The 14311-nt window shown below is 45.1% G+C and overlaps 1 protein-coding gene across 1 annotated transcript in view; it reads right to left on the bottom strand.

The window, feature by feature from the left end:
- Nucleotides 1-8122: 8122 nt before the first annotated feature.
- The window catches only part of NRGN (neurogranin), a 64963-nt gene continuing 58774 nt past the window's right edge, over nt 8123-14311 (bottom strand). The window contains exon 3 of the mRNA XM_015429404.1: nt 8123-8754. The gene's annotated coding sequence lies outside the window, so the exon portion shown is untranslated. The remainder of the gene's footprint in view (nt 8755-14311) is intronic.

The raw sequence follows: 14311 nt of genomic DNA, 5'->3' as shown, positions 1-14311 counted from the left end.
GTAAAAGTAAAGAACAGCAACAAGGATAAGGGTATGGCACTTTCTGTGTGAAAGAGAAATCAGTTTTACATGATTATTGTGTAAGAATAAATTTGAGGGCATCCAATAAAATTAACCAGGGGAGATGTTAACAAAATAGTTTGACCTGTGGTATTCCTTGCCACCAGAAGATTGGCACAAGTTTATAAAAAGATACAGTTTTGAAACATTATTGTGTAGAGTACTTGGAATAGCCATCCTAATGCTTAAGGTAAAGGTAAAGGTTTTTCTTGCTCTAAAGCTAGTCAAATCTGAGTCTAGGGGGCAGTGCTCATCTCCATTTCCAAGCCGAAGAGCCAGCACTGTCCAAAGATGTCTCCATGGTCATGTGGCCGGCGTGACTAAACGCCAAGGTGCAAGGAACGCTATTTCCTTCCCACCGAAGCGGTACCTATTTATCTACTTGCAATTTCTTGTTTTTGAACTGCTAGGCTAGCAGGAGCTGGGGCCAGAGACGGGAGCTCACTCTGTCATGTGGCACTTGGGTTTTGAACTGCCGAATTACAGACCTTCTGGTCTGCAGCTCAGCGTCTTAACCTCTGAGCCACCGTGGCTCCTATGTTCCTAATGCTTAGGGTGGGCCATTTAGAGTTTTATCATTATTCTGACCTGTTAAAAATCCCCCAGATTAGAGACATAGAGTCTTGCCCATCGCTGTGATTTCTGCCTCCCAGAACTGCATGCTTTTTTGGGAGGGAGGGTAATCGTTTTGCTTTACATTGTCTGTTTATACTTGGGTTTAGGCCATGGCTGAACACTTTTGCACTTTTTGACACATAGTGGGGGTGGGAAATGGAGTGGGCAGGATGCTACGCGGAAATCCCCCAGAGCCTTTTCTCAGGATTGTGGTATACATGGGGTTTAAGAACAGTTGTTTTTTATACTGTTTACAATTCCCTTCCCTTCCTCTCCTCACAACAGACACCTTGTGAGGTAGCTGGGGCTGAGAGAGTTCTGAGGGAAAGGAGACTGGCCCAAGGTCATGCAGCAGGCTTCAGGTGGAGGAGTGGGGAATCAAACTCGGATCTCCAGATGAGAGTCCACCACTCTTAACCACTACACCATGCTGGCTCTCTGGTTTAGGGTTTTACTTTTTGCCAACAGATCCAATGAGTTGAGACGCACAGGTCCTGTGGTACAAAATCACCAGAGGGAGGGAGGGAGGGAGGAAACTTAAGTTTCACTAGTGATGGAAGAAAACCAACTCAGCATTCCTGAGCAGAGCCTTTAGCTTAAGAAATCTTGGTGTACCCCAGTGAAGCAAATAGCACCACTCAGGGCTATTTCAGCTTAGAAAATGGGATGGGGGGGGCAGCTGAAGCCCCTTCTTCTTGCGCACCATGGTTCCAATATGAATTGGGCCTGCAGGGGGTGGTGGTTATGAAACGTGTGCCTGATCGCATGGGGAAAACGTAATGTGCAGTTAGGCCCTCGTGGCCATGAATTGCACGGTTTTGTATGAGAAAAACGGGAAGCCAAAAGTCCCAGCAAGAATGGCTCATGGGATGAGAAGTGTGCCACGCTGCTCTCTGCCTCATGTGGATGCCAGCAGTTGATGGTAGTGGGGTAACAGCGGGTTCTGTAACTTTTCCACATTACTGTCAGAGCCTGAAATCTACTAAGGGTGTGTGTGTGTGTCTCTTTGTGTTTTGAAGGCCTCACACAAGCTGGAACGATTGCCGGAGCCATTATCGGGGTCCTCTTAGCTCTTCTACTGCTTGGTGCAGTTGTGATCTGTTTCTTACGCCACCAAAAGCAACGGAAACAGAAGAAAAAGACACAGTCCATATACAGCGGGAATGAAATAAGGTTAGAGCCACTGACTAATGTCTACCTTCCTCCTACTGTTTCCCTGGTATAAAGCGCAAAGTATTCTTGCCTAACGATTCCTTACAGGCTGTCCCCAAAGGGAAGTGGTCCAGAAGCTGAGAGCCAGAAGTCAGAAACAAACAAAAAACACACCCCAACACACACTGAGGGTGTTTTTGACTGGTGGCGCAATGTACAGATGAGAATTTTCTATAGTGCAATGCCTAGTTTTGTCGGAGCTCAGAAGCAAAGCAGGGTCAGCCCTGGTCAGTATTTGGATGGGAGACCACCAAGGAACAGGAAAGTCGCACACAGAGGCAGGCAATGGCAAGCCACCTCTGTTCCCCTCTTGCCTTGAAGACCCCATGAGGGGATCGCCAACTGTGACTTGATGACAAAACAAAACAAAACAAAACTGGCCCTCAGCCCACAAGGCCTGAGCAAGGCTGCTAACAGGAGGATGTTGTGGAGGTCATTAATTCATAGGGTCCACCATAACTCAGAAGTTACTTGCTGCCCCTCAATGCACACAATGGAAAGTATTCCCACTTGACTGCCATCATGCTGTAAATCCTAATCTAGCAGGTAACCTGAAAACCAAACAAGCGTAAAGAGAAAACTGGACAGGAGGGCTCATGGAGAGGGGAAATCCTTTTTCCTAAATGGGACCGTTTCCTCTAACCTCTTGTGAAGTTCGGAAGTGGGCAACGGACTAATGAGATGCAGACAGCTTTCTGGTCTAATCGATTTCGCCCTAAAGGAGAGTTGTTTGTTCGTTTTTTTAGAAAAAGCTTTCCCATCTGTTCTTGTCTTTTATGGCTTTTCAGGGTGGAATATATAAAAAAAGGAAATACTAATACAAGTTAAATTTACTCCACACATGTCACATGGATTCTTATTGTGGTTAGTAGCTCTGTACCCTGTCAAAACCCCACCAGGGTAATTAATTTACTTGTAAACAAAATGATGCATTTACAGACTCCGCCACCAAAGGATGTGTTGATGGCTGCTGGTCTAGATGTCTTTGAAAAAGGAATTAGGCAAATTCACAGTCAGTTACTAGTGGCAAGCCTCCATGTTTCGAGGCGGTGTGCCAGTGAATGTCAGGCGCTGGGAACAAACCGTAAAGGAGGAGGTGTTGCTTTCAGGCCTCCCCGTGAGCTTCCCTGAAGCATTTGGCTAGCTACTGTTGGGAGTGGCAGGATGCTGAAATAGATGGATCTTTGGTTTGATCCAGCCAGGTGATACTTTCTGGAGGGAATGGACTGTGTGATGTCCCATAGTGCTGGCACAGATATCAGGACTTCAGAGGAGGGCAGTAGAGTCGGTAAGGCTAGACAGGCCACTTCCTGTGCCTTTCCTTCGCTCCACTCGGCTGCTGTGCCTTTGCCACAAAGACTTGGGACGTCCTTCCAGCTCTATGTCTTTCATGCACTGTGAGAGCTGGACATGGTTTCTACAGTCTATCCATTGTAAATCAGATAGATAGCTAGAAACCTTTACCCTCTCTTGTCAGGTATGGAGTTCTGTTAGAGAACTTCTGTATCTTTTCTAAAATGACAAGCCTCAGTGGTGAACTTATTCTTCAAGCAGCCAAGACAAAAGTTCTGCTGCACAAACCTCAGCTCCGCTTTCCCTTTTTATGTTCTTTGTAATCAGTTCCCATTGATGGAAATGGTGAAGGGTGAATCCAGGTGACCAGTTCTTATATTTGGTCAACTTTCCATGTGCCAGCCTGTACCTCTCCCCCACTCCCCTTTTGCCCATTCTGTTTGGGATGGCTACAGCCTTCATGAAAACACTCTTTCAATCACAGAGAATATGTGATTGTGTATCTCCTACAAAAATAAAACCAGTGATTTCAACTGTTTTGTTGCTGTGTGTCAGGCTGTTGATAAACGCACAGGAATAGGCTCAGGGGTTTTTTTAGGGTGTTTTTATTTTTTTGAAACTAGCAATCTTACCCAGATGGAATTCTTTGGACAAAATGAGTCTGTTCAAAATCAGTTTGTTCAGCACCTTATTGTTCTATAATCAAAATTATCAGTTTGGATGCCAGTGTGTCTCTTTCACAACAGTAGTTATTGGGGAGGAAGACACAAAATGGCTATCGGGAATACAGCAAAAAAAAGAAAGAAGGATTGTAAAAATGCAAAAAAATGACAGAAGTTCCCAGTTTTGCCATTAAAATTTGAAAGGCCAGATTAAAATTTGAACTTTATATGGAGCTGGTCCATGGGGTCGTGAAGAGTCGGACTTGACTGTGCGACTGAACAACAACAATGTGACATATCCCCTGTTATTGTAATTTGTATGTGTTGTATTTGGAATCTCTTGATATTGGGAGGTATCAAATGTCAAATCACATTCACTATCATCCACTAAATACCAAGTACCATCAAATGTGGCTGATGAAATACTGCCAAACACTAAATGGCAGTGTTATGGGATGTCAAATATTAATCTCAGATGTATGGTGAATATTTTTAAAAGGCATATTCAACATTAACGTTTCCAGAGGAGAATTCTGGAAAGCAAATCCAGTCTAACTCTCACCTGGAGTCAGTCAGTTCTGCACTAGGGAATCTGCCCCAGCAGAGGTCTGAAGGTTCACCTGCTGATGATACTGGGTTGGTGAGCAGCAGATGGTGTTTGAGTGCTGATAGCAAAGGCAGCAAGATTCCAGGTGTTGCTACATAAAAGGGCTATTTAAAATGCTAGACCCTTGAAACCTGATACAAAACTGGAAGTATTTCTGAAAAGTCTATGAAACTATTAATTTATGCTATCTGATGAAAGTTTTCCTTCATTACCTCCCCCCTCCGGTTTAAAGGGAGGATGCCACAGCCCCGGGGATCTCAGAAGATTCCTTAGAGAGAAGAGACAGCAAGTCGGAAAGCCACCTCTTGGAAAAGTTATCCTCCAGGCCTGGATCTGCCAGCACCACCAAATCACAACTGCAAAACATTCTTGTCTGAGCTTATATAGAGACTGTTTCTGGGGTTGTGTTTTTTTTTGGGGGGGGGTTGTTCTCTTTCATTGCAATGCAAATGTTTCCTCTAGAGACAACACGCTGCATCCGTTTTAGGCAGCCCTTTATTTGGTGTCCCCAATCTGCCTGCTAAGTTGCTGTAGATGAGATCAGTCTTTTGATGCTTTATTCATTATTTCTTAACCGCTGAATATTCAGTCGGTCTCTATGTCTGCTGGTAAAATTCCGTCTCAGCAATGGTTGTGAAATCTGCTGCTTTCTGGGCTGGGATGGCAACTTTTGCCCGAATGGGAAAATGCTCCCTTCACCCCCCTTCTAAGCAATCAGGAGAGTCAGACCTCACAACAAATCACGATTAGGGCAAACTCACTTGAACAAACCAGAGATTCCTGCTTGAACATTGTGTCCTCTGATCTGCGCCTCTGCCCCCTAATGCTAGATCATCATTCAGGACCATGATAAACTATGGTTTGTTTAAGATGTGCTTTGTACAGCAAACTCTGATTAGCAGCATTCTGGCCAGTGCAGGTTTTATGATTGTGTAACAAATATCTGGGTATCCCCATTTTTGGAGGCGAGGTGGGTAATGACAGCGGCAGAGCCTTTTTAGTGATGGTGCCACATCGATAGACTTTTCTTTCCCCCAGAAGGCTTACCTAGCGCCACCTTGGCTGGTGTTCAGGCATCAGGCAAAGGCTTTTTTCCTTCTGTTCTTGGTCAAATTGTGTTGTCCAGTATTTTACCCTAAGATCTTATAGTTTTTATACTGCTTTAGCTGAGTTGCCTTTCATTGACATTTTAATCTGCCAATGTTACCAGTGCCATTTTTAATGGAAGGACGTTTACAGCTCTGTCTGGCTCCTCCACCTTTTTTAAATATTCCAGTTTAATTAATTATACTGCAATAATGTGTATATTTTACTTATTTCTATGCACCACTTTGAACTGTCTGGAAAAGCAGGATAGCAATGCTTTTAATGAATAAATGACTGGAAACACACTTCATCCTGGAATGCTCAAGGTTGTGCGAGTAAAAAGGCACGGAAAGCTGATATAATGCCTGAACTGCTGGATTCTGTGCCTGGTGCCAGTTTCTCTCCTTGCATAACTGCCGAATCCTCAGAGCTCCCCTCTTGATTTCCCTGTGATAAGAATCCCTGCAACGTGCAGAAAGATCCAGGGTGCTCCAAGGTTTCATATCAACATTCCTTTATTAACATTCCATCTTGGTGGAAGAAATCACATGCAAAACCAAAAGGATATTTCGAAAGACGATTGCACTAACTCCTGCCGACTGTTAAAGATGCACAAGGACCGGGTAAAGAGCACGGGGTGTTTGCAAGCCAGAGGAAGGAACGGGGCATGATTGGGAGGTTGCTGAATGGGCAAGGAAAGTTCCCGCATGTTGTTTTCTTTAGAAATCCTTATTAGAGCTCCCTGGTTTCTTGGCATTTGTCTCTCCATTTCGGTTGCTGTCCCGCCTTTAACAGCTATAAAAGACAACACAGCCATTGTTTTTTGTTTGTTTGTTTTTCTCCTCTACTCCTCCGACAGCTCCATCACCCGCTCTGCTCTCCTTTCTGCTTTGAGGCAACACTGGAATCTTACCTTCAACAGGTAAGAGGTAAGAGTGGGGGGTTGGATGAGAGGGGAACAGACACGAAGGTGAAACCCTGGCTGGATGGTGCTTCTTTTTCAGTGGCTGGTGTGTCAGGGAGCCTAGACTTCTTTCAGGACGGCCATCTACAAAGAGCATACAATTAGCATTTCAGCTGTAATGAAGAATGCAAGGTTTGGGGAGGGAAGGGTGATGGGGGAAAATGAAAACTGGATTCTGCATCGTGGTTTCTAAAACTAAGGGCTGTGGGATAACCGTGGCGAACAATTTGTACACTATAGATCGGGAGGCAAATTGGATCCCACATCAATGAAGGCTTCAAACGCCAATGGTGGAATCTCAGAAACCATGAGCTCCCCACGGGCCCACCAGCCCGAAGAACTTGGGAATCAGGGACCCTGTTCCACAGCGAATGTTCAGTTAATTGCAAGAGTGCTCACCACACCATGGAAACGATTGAAGACATCGATAGAATTAATATCTCTACTAATGAATGCGAAATGTTCAAAGAGGCGGCTGGGTTAAAAAAAGAAGGTTGGCTGCATGACGTCCTTAAAGGATATTTTTTGAAGCCGTGGAATGCAACGGAATAAGCAAGCATGCAGCATGCAAGAAAGGACTCGATGGACCCCCAAGTTGCAATGAAGGGAGGGGTGGTGTATTTCTGTCTTGATTGGAAGGAGACAATAGAGGGGGTTTGTTTAAGAGGGTTGAAGGTGGTATGAGAGCGGTGCATGCGCTTACTTCTTCCTACTTCTTCCTCTGACAATCAGATAGTGCAGGATCAACACTCACTCTTGCTCCTTCCCATCCTGCACGCTTCAGGAGAGCTGTCCACCATATATATATTTCAACAGGCCAAATACACGTGTGTGTGAATTTATCCTTCACCTTATCAAAATAAAACGGAAGAGGCTTAAAAAAATCAGTTGCATAACTATTCCAGGGATGAACAGGGCAGTTAAGTCGGTGATATCATGGTTGCTAATCAGTAGGCACCCATCGCATCCCCTTTGTTTCTGGCACACTGGAAAGGGGCAGCATCATTTTTGTTTTCCCGCAGAGTTTGCTCCAGGACAAAAAAATGTCTGAGTTTTCAGAACAGGGGAGATGCTTTCAAATCCTCTCTATCACAATTACAACGTTACATCTGGTTATAGGCGGTGATGGTTAAAATTTGAGAGAAAGTTTTCAAGGCATTCTTTCCAAAAGCTGGCGCAATCTGGAGTCAAGACAGATCGTGTTAAGTGTGGTAGAGACGGTTTGAATGTATCTACACTGCACTGAAAATTCTAGTATCTGCCCTCGAACAAGCTCTGGAAATACGTTTCTGCGAGTTCACAATGCATCAGGTACACGGAAGCTGTGCTGGGTACCTATTGGTTAGAGCCTGTAACATCAGCACCATACCTTCCCTGAAAATTCCCAGAATTTTTAAAGATTTTGGTAATGTACAGGATAAACATATATGTGTATAGATACACATATACCTTTAAAACACATAGCCTGCTTGAAGCACACGAGGAGAGACAAGAGCGAGAAGGGACCCACCATTCAATTTTACTTACTCACAAACACACATGTGTATGCGAGTTATGGAGCTAGATTCATACCCCAGATGCAGAGCTTGTTATAAATATCATGTCTGTCTTTGCAGAGGTTGCAGTGGGTGAAAGCTACATGTGTGCCAGTACAGCTGTCTTACTGTTCCCAACTCTGTTATCTGTCTCGTTCCTGCTGGCCAGTAGCCAAAAGGGCTGCAAAGAATAATGCAAAAGGTAACCTCTCCCCCCACTGTCTATTTCGCTTAAGAAACTGGGGCTCTGCAGGAAATACCCAAAAGTTCTACAGGGCTGGCGAGGGGGATCAAAGAAGTAAGATAAAAGCGAGCACAAAAGGTCAAGGAACACAGGGTGGGCTATCAGTTCTGCAAATAAATGCATGTGCATTATATGTTTATGTGCAATGGACGTGTGCAACACAATATGGGATCTAGGAGCTGAGGAACTGGTATGTGCAGAGTGAGGACGGAGTGCGAGCGCAAAGGAGGACTTCAAGGTCTGTGTGATAAAGGGTAAAGGAGGGAGCATCAGCATCATGTTTCAAACAGAAGGGATGGTAATGACGGTTCCGGAATCAAAGGCAGTTCGGGGAGAAAGCTGCAGAGCGCTGTGTCTCTTCTGTGGTCAGACTGGCTAGGCTGGTGATTGCTCTTCTGGAAGCTGGAAGGTGCTGTTCAGAGGACCAATCAGGAACCTGGCTGGATGCTGCTGTTTCATCCACTTCTTCATAGCCACTGCAGGAAGGAGAGAGACTGGTTAAATGTGCACTGTGCAGGCCGCATTCAGCATGCTGCCCACCCTAAGAAACAATAGAAAACCCAAAAGAGACAGAGCAGAACAATATGCAGCCTTGAACTTCTGGTTCTTAACTGAAAGTAGAAGCTCACGGATTTTTTGACAGAACGTCCCGTTGGGCTTTTGGAAATTCTCAGTAGGTCCCTATTGGTATCAGGATCCGAGTGTAAGAGGTGAGGTCATAGCTTCTTTGCAGAGCAACTGTTTTGCACACGGCCGTGGAAAGTGCCATCAAGTTGCAGCCACTTTATGGTAGGGTTTGCAAGGCAAGAGAATGTTCAGAGGTGACCTACCATCACCTGCCTCCGAATAGCAACCCTGGACTTCCTTGATGGTCTCCCATCCAAGTACTAACCAGCGCTGACCCTACATAGCTTCTGAAATCTGATGAGAGTGGGCTCACCTGCACATAGATGGTCCCCAATTTAATCCCCAGCATCTACAGTTAAAGGAGGGAGCAGGTGCTGGAAAAGACCTTTCTCACCTGTGTCTAGGGAGCCGCTGCTGGTCTGAATACACGATAATGAGCTAGATGGACCAAGGGTCAGATTAGACATGAAGCAGCTTCATAAGGTCACCTGTCTTGCCTGGCTAGCCCTTGAAACCAGCTGGATCTATTTTCATCCACAACATCAATAGCTGATGCAGGGATCTGCACCTCTCCCTGGATGAAATTACGTGCTCTCTATGTGGATGCCACCCACATATCCCTTAACTGTGGACCATGATATGTCTGCAGTCAAGTAATGCAATTCCTTCATACATCCTATATTCATCATCTGCATCATTTGTGGACAACACTCCTCTCGCGGTTCGGTTCAGTCTCCCTGAGAGCTTCACTAACAGGCAGCAAGCACGCCTTCCAAGTGGGCAAGGAAAACTCACAAAATGCAGTCTTTGGCATAACATCTTTCCCCTCCTGGCTACAAATCTGCATTTTATAGGGGAAGCAGCAGGATCTTTGCAATATTAATGACACATTAGTTTGTTTCTATGCAGAAGGCCACAGCTGGAGAGAAGCTCCCCTAATCAGAGTAAAGAAATGATTACAGAAGCTGATCCTTCGAATGTCTACAGATGAACATAGGACAAAGTTTGAGTCCAGTGGCATCTTTAAGACCAGCAAAGTTTAATTCTGGATATAAGCTTTCATGTGCATGCACCTTTCTTCAGATACATTTTGTGCATGCACATGAAAGAAGAAGAAGAAGAGATTGGATTTATACCCCGCCCTTCACTACCCAAAGGAGTCTCAGAGCGGCTTACAAACTCCTTTCCCTTCCCCTCCCCACAACAGACACCCTGTGAGGTAGGTGGGGCTGAGAGAACTCTGACAGAAACTGCTCTTTTTTTCAAGAACAGCTCTGACAGAACTATGGCTTGCCCAAGGTCATCCAGCAGGTGCAAGTGGAGGAGTGGTGAATCAAGCCCGGTTCTCCCAGATTAGAGTCCACGCACTTAACCACAACACCAAACTGGCTTATACCCAGAATGAAACTTTGTTGGTCTTAAAGGTGTCACTGGACTCAAACGTTTTTCTGCCGCTTCAGAACTACACGGTGACCCACATGAATCTACAGATGATTATATTAGTGGTGACTTCCCAATACCACAAATGGATATAACATCAGTAGAAATTATAGTAAAGATTTATGGATATCAAGACTAATAGTAATTCTCTTCCTTTTATGTATTTCTTCCTTTTTTGTTTGGTTATTTCTTTTCACTTCTCTTCAAATGTTGGATGTCACATAAAATTGGTTAACACACAAAGATACACTGTTGACTGCTCTAACAGTAGAGTAGACATAACTTCTCACCAATTTCCTAAGTTATGTTAGACATATACATTGAATTTTCAAGTGTTGTATTGTCATAGTCAACGTATTTTGATTCCTTCAACTTGATATAACTTTGTAGTTAAAAAATTCTTTTTTCCTTTATGATGATGTAACAATTTATGAAAATTAATAAAAAAAATAAATATAAAAAACCAGAGTAAATCCTAGCCCCTCTGCTACTACTCCACCGATCAAAGGTGAAGCCTTCCTCCAGTTTTAAGTAGCTCTCTCGCTGAAGGCTATTTAAGTTGGAGGGTAACTGGGTCCACCCCATTAAATCTGCTAGCTCCCCCCACCCAAGCCACTGGTTCAGTTAGGGTTACCAGATGTCCTCTTTTTAGAGGACATGTCCTCTTTTTTTGGTGTCTGCTCTCTTCTGGGCTATTAAAAAAAAACCTGATTGACATGTCCTCTTTATGCCTAGTCAGTTGCAATTATCACAGCTTAAATAGTAGGCATATTTAAAATGAGATTTGTCATAGTGATCACTTGTTTGAAGTAGTCAGTTTGGGAAATAGTCCTTTTTTTTTTGCTTTTCAAAATATGGTAACCCTACTTTAGTACAGCACAACAAATGCATGACAGTTCCACAGGATCTAAGGCTCTTCCTTCAAGGAATGCCATTTTGGGGGGTGGGATTGCATGTTCCCTGCAATGTATTTATATTCTGGTGTGACTGGGGAAATGTTTTCTTTTCCAGGCAGCAGGGCCATTGCACTTTGGAGTGCACACAATACAATACAAGCTGTTCACAATACAAGAACTCGTGGGCACTCAATGAAATAGCTGAGCAGTCGGGTTAGAACAGATAAAAGGGAGTACTTCTTCACCCAAAGACTGATTAACACATGGAATTCACTGCCACAGGAGGTGGTGGTGGCTACAAGCATGGACGGCTTCAAGAGGGGACTGGATAAGCATATGGAGCAGAGGTCCATCAGTGGCTACAAGGTATAGATAGGAACTCTCAGTCTGGGGCAAGTGATGCTCTGTATTCTTGGTGCTGGGGGGGCAACAGTGGGAGGGCTTCTAGTGTCCTCCTGGCCCCACTACTGGACCTCCTGATGGCACCTGGTATTTTTGGCCACTGTATGACAGAGTGTTGGACTGGATGGGCCATTGGTCTGATCCGACATTGGCTTTTCTTATGTTCTTATGAATACCTCTTGAGACTGCTGAATTACAACTGATAACAAAGCTCATTACAATGCATCCACCTGGACTTAACCGGGACCTAGGTTTCCTGTCTCATTACCAATGCTGATTTCCCCACACCTACTACTCCTCTGCATATCACACCTAATCCAATCACACCTGCTATTGTCATTTACCTGCTATTGTGATTTGCCTGCTAATGTCATTCGACATCTGAAATCACTCCACTTTCCAATATGGAGGACAGATGGACTCACATTCTAGTTGTATCTGGAGAAGTGACCAGTGACTCATGAAAGTTCATCCCCTACCACAAATTCTGTTAGTCTTTAAGGTGCTACTGGACTCTTGCTCTTTTCTACTGCTACAGACAAACTCACATGGCTACCTGTCTGGATTTATCTTCTTGGGTTGTGGTTGCATTCGAATAAAGAGCAAGGACACTTATGGGATGGTGCTGCTGCATCACTGATGACAAAGCGCATGCCTCCAGCCGAACCCATTTACCACGGAGTAACCCCAACACCAGCACTCATTCCGCAAAAAAAGAGAGGGATTCTTGTTGACCCATATCTTTCTCCTCACAGTGATCACCTTGTGAGGTCAGTGAGGCTGGGAGAGATGAACTGGCCCAGCAAGCTTCCATGGCAGAGCGGGGAATTCAAACCTGGGCCTCCCAGATCCCAGGCTGACCCTCTAAGAAGGCTGAACACTGAGAAGGATGAAGGAATGATTCTGCATCTAGCATTCGCTCCACATTTTCTCAACTGGGAGGAAAAGGTGCAGCTCAAAACCACATTCAAATACCTCAGGGCAACACTGTACTGACTGCAAAGGCACCCCTGAACTGCCATAAAACAGCCATAAATCTATGCAGAAGGTACCATAAAATCCAATGATCAAAGAAAGCGAAAGCGGCATGGAGTGTGGAGGGTACCATAAAATCCGATGATCAAAGGAAGTGAAAGGAGCATGCAATGGCAGAGGGGGATTTCTGTTCCAACGTGGGTTTCGTAAAACAATGGAGGGAAAAGCCAATGCAGGATCAGCCAAGGTATATCTGCAGGCTGCCTAAGGCCTGCTCATGTGTTACAATAAAAGTGTGTTTTCCTCCTGCATGTACACGTGTAAGAAAGCTGCAATGCATGTTCACTTTACACATGAAACCAGGGACCAGTAACCGGAGAAATATGTGGTTTGAATCACAGATTCAGTTGTACATATGCTGAATGTAGCATGAGAAAAAACTCAATGCACCTAGCAATTACAATCAAGCGAACACTGTACATGGATTTCACATGTGTTCAATGCAACGTGAACTAGGCTCAAGGGTACACTGTGTGTGGAGTGTATGTGCCTTTGTTGTAACTTGTTGTAACTTTGTTGGGCTCAAGTTGACTCCAGAATGCGAGCCTCTCGGACCTGGTTCATTCGTGTGGGAATTGTGGTGGTGGAAAGTGCCACCCATTCACAGCCGACTCATGGCAACCCCTGCAGGGTTTTCAAGGCAAGAGACATTCAGAGGTGGTTTGCTATTGCCTGCTCCTGCGTTGCGACCCTGGTATTCCTTGGTGGTCTCCAGACGGTAGTCGGTGGGAAAGGCAGCATATAAACATTTAAGTAGAGAGGGTGATATTTGAAGACAATGTAAGGAGTGGTAGGGGATTAGAGGTTAAAAATCATTAACTTGGGTCCTTTCCGCATTTGCCTGGCACTCCGGATTTCAGTGTTCGAGTTGAGGCCATTTATGCCCACTGCAAAACAGCATCCAAGTAACCCAGGGCAACAGCAGGCTGGAAACGGGCTGACCACTGAAGAGAGGTAATGTAATGCAGAATGGGGGGGCGGGGGGACAGAATAAAAAGAAGGCTGAACTCGATTTTAGTGCAGAATGGGGAAAAACATGGATTAAAAAGAAGGTTGAATTTGATTTTAGTGCAGAATTGCAGAACTGCAGAAAGGGCCATAGATCCTTGCTAAAGCCCCTTCCTCCTTCTACTTGGAGCTGTCCCAGGTTCTGTACAGACCTGTCTGTCAATGAAACAGGTGCTTGCTGCTGACTCTTTCCACTGGTCTGTCTTCTCCAGGCCTGGTTTAGCACCCTCAAGTTTCAAAGCCTGGCTATAAGAACAGGCTATTCTTTTGGATTTTGACCTGAGAAGTTCCTTCCATCTCTCAGAGAATAATAATTCTGACACTGTGCACTGGGGCTGTGAGAGGGAGGCCAATGAACTAAAAGCTGCTGTGAACCCTGAGAATGCACTGAGCCAGTGTGGGGTAGTGGTGAGAATGTTGGTCTATGAGACCCAGGTTCAAGTCCCCACTTTCCCATGGAAGCTTGCTGGGTGACCTCAGGCAAGTCACAAACTAGGGTTGCCAAATCGGGCCGGGGGGCGGTGAACCCCCCGCTTCCGCGGCCCGATTTCCGTCGCAGGGGAATTCCGACCCGGGGGGAACCCCGCCCCCCAAGCTGCGTCACCGGAGGTGACGCAGCCACGTT

Source organism: Gekko japonicus, unplaced genomic scaffold (genome assembly GCF_001447785.1).
Source record: "Gekko japonicus isolate JY-2015 unplaced genomic scaffold, Gekko_japonicus_V1.1 scaffold67, whole genome shotgun sequence".
NCBI lineage: Eukaryota > Metazoa > Chordata > Lepidosauria > Squamata > Gekkonidae > Gekko > Gekko japonicus.
The sequence above is the reverse complement of the archived record's forward strand: the minus strand, read 5'-3'. Positions and strand labels throughout refer to the sequence as shown.